Below are 9070 nucleotides of genomic sequence, written 5' to 3'. Positions count from 1 at the left end.
CCCCATTGCGAGGTAAAGAAAACTAGTTGCCATTAAAAGTCCCCACTACAGTTCTCAGATCAGCAGATGACCTTGCTCAAGAGCACCATAGTTGGCTGATCAGAACTCCCCCAGTGCTGCCACGGATCCCATCCCCCCCCCCCCCGCACTGCCACTCATCCCATTCCCCCTACCAAGGAGTAAGACAAGGAATAAAAATAGAGAATTCATGGAAGGGAGAGGAAGGAGGGAAAGAAACAAAGAAAAAGGATGAGAAAGAAGGTGTTAGGTGGCATGGATAACAAGTTCAAGGCATGAAAAGTTCATAGCTGTTTTTCAAGTTAAATTCAAGGAAAAGGGCACATTTTTTGGGTTATTATTATATACAATTACCTTTCACTTGTTCAAGTATTTTATTAAAGATTATCAGAGAACATCGCATATATGAGTAACGAGAGAAATTTTATTTCATAACATTAAGATAAACTTATTACAGGAAAATATATCTCTAGTCGCATATGACATCATATAATTGTTTAGTTAAGAATTAAATTAAGACAGATCAATGCAGTCAATTAATAGTTATCTATCTAAACAAGAATCCACCTTGTATATACAAATTTATGTAGAGTCGCCAGTATATTTGGTGCTCTTTTCAGTAGTGGAACATTATTGTTAATCTACCACTGATTTGGGGCCTAATATCAGCATAATATTATGGCATGTCAACGAACTATAGTGGCGTTTACCTGAGTTAAAAAGGTAGTATGAATAATAAGCAGGAGAAGGGGTTTACAATTACCTTTCTAACTGTTAACTAAGACTCCTTTCACACTGGGGCTGCATTCGCGTTAAAGCAGCGCTCGCTATAGCGCCGCTTTACTGCTGTTTGCGCCGCTTTTCGGCCTCTAGCGGGGCGCTTTTAACCCCCCAAAAATGTTAAAAACTGCTGTGTTGCAGCGCTTCTGAAGCACTTCTCAGCCGCTTCAGAAACGCTGCCTATTAATTGCAATGGGGGGGGGGGGAGTTTTGTGAGCGCTGTATACAGCGCTCCCAACCCGCCCCAAAGATGCTAATTGCAGGACTTTTTTTTCTGTCCTGCAAGCACACCACTTGGGTGTGAAAGCACAAGTTGCACAGAATGGAAGGCCTAAAAACTTCCTCAGTGTGAAAGGGGTCTAAGTGAACAAATCTTCACTTTCTGAATTCACATTCATCTAAAAATGTATTCATTATATAGAAGAATGAAACATTAGAATATTGTTTATCATATTTATCATACTTTTTTTTTAAATCTTATCAAATAACTAATAAAGACACGAAATACAGCATTTGAATATGTTGAGGAAGTTGATGAGTGAAATAGAAGAAAACATAAAAACTGAAGCCATATAAATGTATGGCATGCAGTTATAGGGCATGCATGCAGTCACAGGTAATTTAAGGGCCACCCCGTAGTTTTTTCTTTATCCAGGTTTTGATTTCCCTGTTGAGATAACTGTACACACTTCAAATAAAAATATATGTGGCGCTATCCTATCCTTGTGTACCAACTCCAAATCTGTGAACTAGATGATCACAGAGTGCTAAAAAATGTATCCTAATCATAAAAGTGCAATGTGCATATACAATTAGGGTGAATAATCAAGTGCACTACGATAATGCCCCGTGATCACAACATGAAGTCTATCACAATATATGGACTATGACTGATCAACATGAATCCAAATAATAATAATACATCAAAATGTCATGTATTGCGATACCTATTGCTCATATATTCAAATTCTTCTAAACTAATACACATAAAAAACGAATAAAGTGTCAAGTGCGCAGTTGATAAACTGGTGCAAAAAATGCAGCTCCTAGTGCGACTGCTGTGACGTAGACATAAAAGTGAAAATGTGTGCAAAATGACCGCAAGGTGCATACATGCGACTGATAATGCAACTTGAGGTCTCACATAAAACCATTAAGCAATAAAAAACATTAACAAATTGACAATAGTGCAATAAAGTTCAGAAAAATTGAAAAATTCCAGTACAGTGCGACTCCTAATGTGACAGCAATGTCCGCAAGGGGGCATCTTCTATTAAAAAAGTGCAGATACAGTGGTGGCAAGTGTCTTGTGATAAATGCATCCGATTCTGTTCCGGTGCGTGACGGTTGTTTCCCCCAGCCTCTCACCTGAAGTAGCGGCCCCCAATGGGCCGAGTCAAACGAAAATACACAGGTGGATGATGCTATGTGCAGAGGATGGGTCTTCAAAGATAGTCACAGCTCCCGGGAGGATGTCCGTGGATATGGTTAACTGCAACTCTCACCACCGCTCACAATGGCAATCCCAGGATGAAGGTAGAGAAGAAGAAATAACCTCCATGGTGTAGGATTTCGAATAAAATTTATTAAACAAACGTAGCAACTTACATATGAAAAAAGCAGCAAACAGTAAGGAACGGAAAACTTCCGGGTTCGGCCGTACCCGGAAGCGACGGCACCTGGCTCCTCCTACTCTGACGCGTTGCGTCACACCACGTGACTTTTTCAAAGGGATGAGGAGTCCGATGCCTGGTCGTCAGTATAAATAATAGCCGCTGTCATGGCAACAGCACTAAACAAACACTAACAGACGATCCCTGTGCATACTAGGGAATAGATGATATCTTCAATGAATATGCTAGATGTCAATTTTTTCAAGACGAGTAAAGCATAAAAAATAGGTCAATTCTAATCCTCTCTTAAGGATGTAGTATCAAAGTAAAATGTATAAGATATATTAAAAACATAAAATGCAAGTGTTTAAAATTGACGAGACAAATGTCGCAACACCTACGCCATCTAGTGGTGAGTAAGAAACAAGCACCTATTGAGCAGGATATATCTAGGGAAAGGACTGAAAACGCCATCCCATGGTATAACAGAAAGTGCTTAAAATTCCAACTCCTCGACTCTCTGCTGGCACCAAATGGGCCCACAATGTCAAATAAGAAATATATAAAATATGTTGAAAGAAATAATGTAGATATTTAAAATAATTAAAATAAACAAGACAAATCTCACAACACCTACGCCATCTAGTGGTACATAAGGATGAAGCAACTACTGAGTAGAATGTATCTAAAGAAAGGAAAAAAATATTATATATCTGTCTTGGAGACTCTCCAATGGTATATCAGAGAGTACTTTATATTCAAACTCCTAGAATCTCTGCTGGCATCTAATGGACCCACAATATGGCTGAAAGAAACATTCCTTGAACAAGCAAAATTGATCGGGGAGAGGTTTGTCCAGAAGGGTTACGATGCAAAGTTTATTAAAGAGAAAATAAATGACGTCACACTACTTGATAGAGGAAAATTAATACAAGATGGGGAAAAAAATCCAACCCAACAAGATAATGTACCTATTATTATGGATTATAATATCCGACATAAACAAATTGAAAAAATTATTAGAAGACACTGGGACATTATTAAAACAGATCGTCATTTAGGTACCATTCTGTCGAATCAACCGAAATTCGTATATAGAAGAGCCCCCACTCTAAGGGATCGCTTGGCAAAAAATGTTTTAGACCCCCCCAAGAAAGAAAAAAATGTCCTTCTTTGAAGGTAAGGGGTTTTATCCGTGCAAAAATTGTTACACCTGCAGGCATACGAAAGAAGATAAAAAGAAGAAAATAAGTTTTACTTTGTGGGCGTGGCCTGACCTGGCTTGAAGATGGCTGCTTAAACCAGTAGCTCCTGCTATCCAAGACCTGCTACCTATCTATCGGTGGTTTTAACGCCCTTTACTCGGCCAAAACATGGGGACTGCGTCCCGGAACACCTCGACCTCTCGGTCCCGCTCACACAGAGAGCAACCGGGCAACGCTGGACACAATATCCCAGAAATGTTCCGGACAGGCAGGGGCAACATGGTGCCTTCCCCCCTCAGCAACTCAGAGGCCGCACCTTCCTCACAAACGGGAGCTCCAACACACAATCTCCCGCTCGCCCAGGCAAACGGAACCGAGGACCGGACACCACCTCAACGAAACATCCAAGACCTGCGGATAAAAGCCGCAGACATCAAAGATACCCTGTCAGCAGCGATCTCAGAGCTCCGTATCGACATCCGCGCCCTCTCTGACAGAGTGCAGGCGGCTGAAAAAATGGCGGATCGTCAGGACCTACAACTGCGCAAAACGACTATGCATGTCGGCACTCACACGCTCCAGATGAGAGACATGCAAAGACACCTTGAGGACCTTGACAACCGTGGCAGACGCCACAATCTGCGGATCAGAGGACTGCCCGAATCAATAGAAGGCGAACAGGTTGAGCATTCTGCCATAAGCCTGTTTAATGGTCTTCTCCACAGACCACTCCAGACACCTATTAAATTAGAAAGGATCCATAGGGCACTGCGACCTAAAGGCAAAGACACAGATCCACCGAGGGATATCATCTGCTGTCTCACAGATTTTCGGATCAAGGAAGAAATACTCAAACAAGCCAGAGCTGTCCCACAAATAGTGCACGAAGGAAAAACTGTCCAAATCTATCAAGACCTATCAGGCATAACCCTTCAACACCGTAGGGACCTGAAACCCCTGCTGGACACTCTGCGCGCTAAAAGTATTACCTACAAATGGAAATTCCCTTTTTGTTTAGCCGCTACCTCACAAGGCCGCACGGCTTTTCTTAGAGTACCTGAAGATCTACCTCTCTTCTGTGACACCCTGCACATCCCGAGGATAGAAGTACCCAACTGGTATGCGGAATTCCGCCGCTCCGCAGTGCGCAGAGAACACCCACCTGAAGAACCCATGGAGGCTTCTCATACAAGCCAAAGGAGGAGAAGATCCCCGTCCATCACACCACCTCATGAAGCACACCGCACTAACCGCCACAACCACAGTCCGAACTCTCCCAACTCAAGGAGGGCCAGGCGGGAACGCTAACACTAACCGCACGCGTTAGTGATTTTCGGGATACGGTATCTCTGTTTTTGCCAGGTCAGACTTTCAAACCTACTGGCCCGGACAAAGTTACTTTTATTTCGGTTATGTTTCTGTTTCAACTGTTTATACACGCTGAAGATTTCGCCTGACCACCACCAAGCGGCAAACACAGACTGTGAAATAGCTGTTGTAAATTACATCTACAGGATGCTTGCAGACAGTTATCACCTTCCTATACATGGATTCCAGAAAGTTGCTGAGTATACTACAATCCCCAGAATGCAAGGCGACAGCTCCCTGGATACAAGTAATTGATCTCCACAACAACGCAGCCTGCTCCCGGCATTCCACATTCTGATACTATCGGTGCGCCGGAAACAGCAAGTAAAGAATGTACTCCAACGTCATCAAATAGCGTCCTCCAGCCCAACAGAAGACGCCTTCAGGGATCGCTCCGATAGTACGGAACTCACGGTTGTAGTCGGATACTTGTCGGCACAGGATGCCAAGCGGTAACACATCTCGATCGGCCTCCCCCGGGTTAAGCGATCCCCGGAGAATCTTCCATGGACCGGAGGCTCGCCTACGTCTCTTGCAATGGAATGACTACGAGAAGAGCGCACTCATTCTTCAGAACAAGGAATCGCAGACGAGACTGACAAAGAACCCGAGACCAATACCTGCAGGAACATATAGACTCCGGCTGTTTTAGAATCCACGAATAACTACGGGAGGTATAATACAGCCGATTCTTCATCCCGCTCAGGTATTTTCCTTCTGCAGCCTGCAGCCAATACTTGGCTTCCCGGTTATAGTTTCGCTGGGTTAAGCATCAATGACTCACCCTTTCTATATACATATCTGTAAAACTGCTATGCTTGTCCAGATACTCAGTGTTGTTATATATACGCATTGGTTCATATTTGGCAAATATATGGTTTTCATGGTTCAAGTTCATGCATAACTAAACAGATAATTTCATGACTGTAATGATCTGATGTTTAATCTGATAGATCTCCTTCTAACTATGCAACCTAGAACGTACTGTTTTCTCGCTTTGCACTCTGGATCCTCTACTGCACCTCCAGGGGGATGCGGTGAGGTTTTCGGAGAGCCGAGAATACTTCTCTATGAGTGTGGCTTGGTGGCTGGACCTCAAGCCGCTCTCATACAGGCATACAGTTCGTGCATATTCGGTCACTTTACATATAAGCTTATTTTCAGTAAAGTGGCCTTCACTTCGACACTCTATTCGTATGGGCTCACGACCTGCCCTGCCATGTCATACCCAACACTCACTACATTATCCTCCTCGCCGAGAAATTATAAATTATAAACTTGCGCACACCACCTTAATCAGAGACCAATAGTCGCAGGATAGTAGGACACACAGGTTTCATTACTTCTCCACACCACAAACTAACTCGTGTCAAGTCTTCACCAACCCTCACACAGCTGCAGTGCAGTGTAACAACCCGGGCTTCTCGGATTGGGGACTGTTATTGCGCTGTATCTTACAGATTTTTCCATTAGTAACGAGACAGCAGGATTGATCAATATCACTGCTACCTCATCGGTCTACTACGTGAACGCTACACACCTTACCATAAGCCACCATCATACACACTTAGCGCACTTTCCCAGAACTTCTTCACCTGATACGTTACCTTCCCCCGACCCTGACGGAGGTCATGGATCCCACTAACTTATCTAATACAAAGACTTCAACATACTCAGCTCTTAACCTACGCTCCATGAACATCCGCGGCCTAAACACACCTGAAAAACGTTCTCTCTTGCTTGCTTCATTACAAAAAAACCAAAACCCACATTGCACTTATCCAAGAGACACACTTTAGATCAGATGCAATCCCCAAACTACAGAACAAACACTTTCCAACTATAGGACTCCTCAGTCTGGGAAGGAGACAGGACTTCTCTGCTAGAGATAAAGACCTTCAGGACAGGTTCCGGGCCCCCCATGCAAGGAGGATACCTTCCGGTGCACAACCCATCTTTACACTGTCATTCATGGTGAGACAGTACAAGCTCTTTTGACTCACCGCCCACGGCTTGTGAGTCCACCGAAGTTGGTAAGAGTATTCTACCTTTCACTTTGATTTGGAGTCTCTTTACTGTGAGGATATCTGCCTTGGGTTCCATTTTGTTTCAACTGCACTATGCAACATATGGACTAAATTATTAAGTCTTTATTATTCACTTGGGATTTACACTTCCCCACCATCATTGTGGACATTTTTTATATTTCTTCACTATCAAAAATGTGGACTTTTGAGAATAGTATTTGTTGATATATTTCACTTTATTTTCACTTTCATGTATATCTGCATCTTTCCTAAAAGAAAGAGCATTGCACCTTTTTATTTAGGTGGTGATATTGTTTGTTTACACACCTATTTGGTTTTGGCCTGGATGGGGTTACGTGCCACTTCAAATGTGGATTGACCTCCCCCTGCTCTAAAACCCCTTTTTTCCACAGCATATACTTTAGCGCTACACTTTTTTGTTTATTTTTTCCAACTATATACCATGCATCCGATACTGAAGCCAAATCGAAAGGTGTATGCATCCTTGTATCAAAGCACTGCCCAATGGTCGAAACTGATGTAAAACAAGACCCTCAGTGTAGATTCCTTTTCATCAAAGGCTCTATCCACAAACAAACATTCACCATCGCCAATCTATACGCGCCAAACACACATCAGGTGACCTTCTTTCGAAACACACTGCAACTTCTCATGACTTTTAGCGCAGGCACTCTTATAGTAGGTGGTGATTTCAATAACCCTCTCAATCCTCCCCTCAATACATCAATAGGGGTTCTCATCCTCTACTTATAGGGCACTACGCCCTATAAAACACAACTCAGAGACTTATTATTACACGACACATGGCGCACACTTAACCCAAATGGCAAAGACTTTACCTTTTTCTCCCCACCGCACTCCAAATACTCACGCATAGATTACTTCTTTATCTCTCAAAATGACCTGCCAATGCTTCAGACGTCCACTATTGACCCGATGATACTCTCAGACCACAACCCTATCACCATGACCCTACACATTCCCAACATGAGAAAACACTCTCCCATCTAGCGTTTAGATACCTCGCTACTGACAGACACTGAAATCGTGCACACCATTTCCCAACAACTGAATAACTATTTCACTGAAAACGGACAGAGCGAATCCTCTCCAGAGGTAGTATGGGCTGCACATAAATGTGTTATAAGAGGAACGTTCTTGTCCCAGGCCGCCCATAGAAACAGACAAAGGAAAGCGAGACTGGAGGTACTGACTAACCGCATATCACAACTGGAACGGAAACACAAAGCATCTCTGGCCTCAGACACCTTGGCTGAACTGACGCAATTGAGAAACGACCTCTTAGATGAATTACACAAAAACGTTAAACGCAAATATATGCTGACAAAAAAATGCTTCTACGAGTTTGGTAACAAGTCAGGAAAGATGCTAGCCAGAGCATTACAGGCTAAAAAGGCTGCCCACACTATTCACTCAATTGTAGACCCCTCGGGTAAAACAATAGTCGCGTCAGAAGACATAGCGAAACAATTTGTACGCTACTTCACAGACCTATACAATCTTCACACCCACCAGACTTCTCCTACCCTAACAGATAGGAATACTGCAATTCAAAATTTCCTATCCCAATACTCTCCCTCACCCCTCAAGGCTGAAGAGGCGGCATCTCTAGATACACCTCTGACAACGGAAGAGATAACACTGGCTTTAAAACATATGAAACAGGGCAAAAGCCCCGGTCCGGATGGACTACCAGTCGGTTACTACAAAGCCTTCCCTGAACTGCTAACACCTCACCTTGTCAAGGCGTTTAACAACCTTACGCCCACTAGTACAACTTCCAAGGACATATTAGAAGCACATATTACTCTCATCCCCAAACCAGGAAAAGATAACAAGATGGTCTCTAATTACCGCCCCATTTCTCTAGTAAATGTAGACATAAAATTATATGCCAAAGCCATAGCCAACTGTCTTTTACCCCTGATTCCTAATTTAATTGCCACTGACCAAGTAGGTTTTGTCCCTGGTAGAGAAGCTAAAGACAACACTTCTAAAGCTTTAAGCATACACTATT

The 9070-nt window shown here is 43.0% G+C and overlaps 1 pseudogene; it reads right to left on the bottom strand.

Moving 5' to 3' along the window:
- Nucleotides 1-1377: 1377 nt before the first annotated feature.
- LOC141145430 (granzyme A-like) overlaps nucleotides 1378-9070 on the bottom strand; it is an 85570-nt pseudogene continuing 77877 nt past the window's right edge.

This window comes from Aquarana catesbeiana, linkage group LG01, assembly GCF_042186555.1.
Source record: "Aquarana catesbeiana isolate 2022-GZ linkage group LG01, ASM4218655v1, whole genome shotgun sequence".
Taxonomy (NCBI): Eukaryota; Metazoa; Chordata; class Amphibia; order Anura; family Ranidae; genus Aquarana; species Aquarana catesbeiana.
Note: the sequence above shows the minus strand (reverse complement) of the source record. Positions and strands in the feature narration are given on the sequence as shown.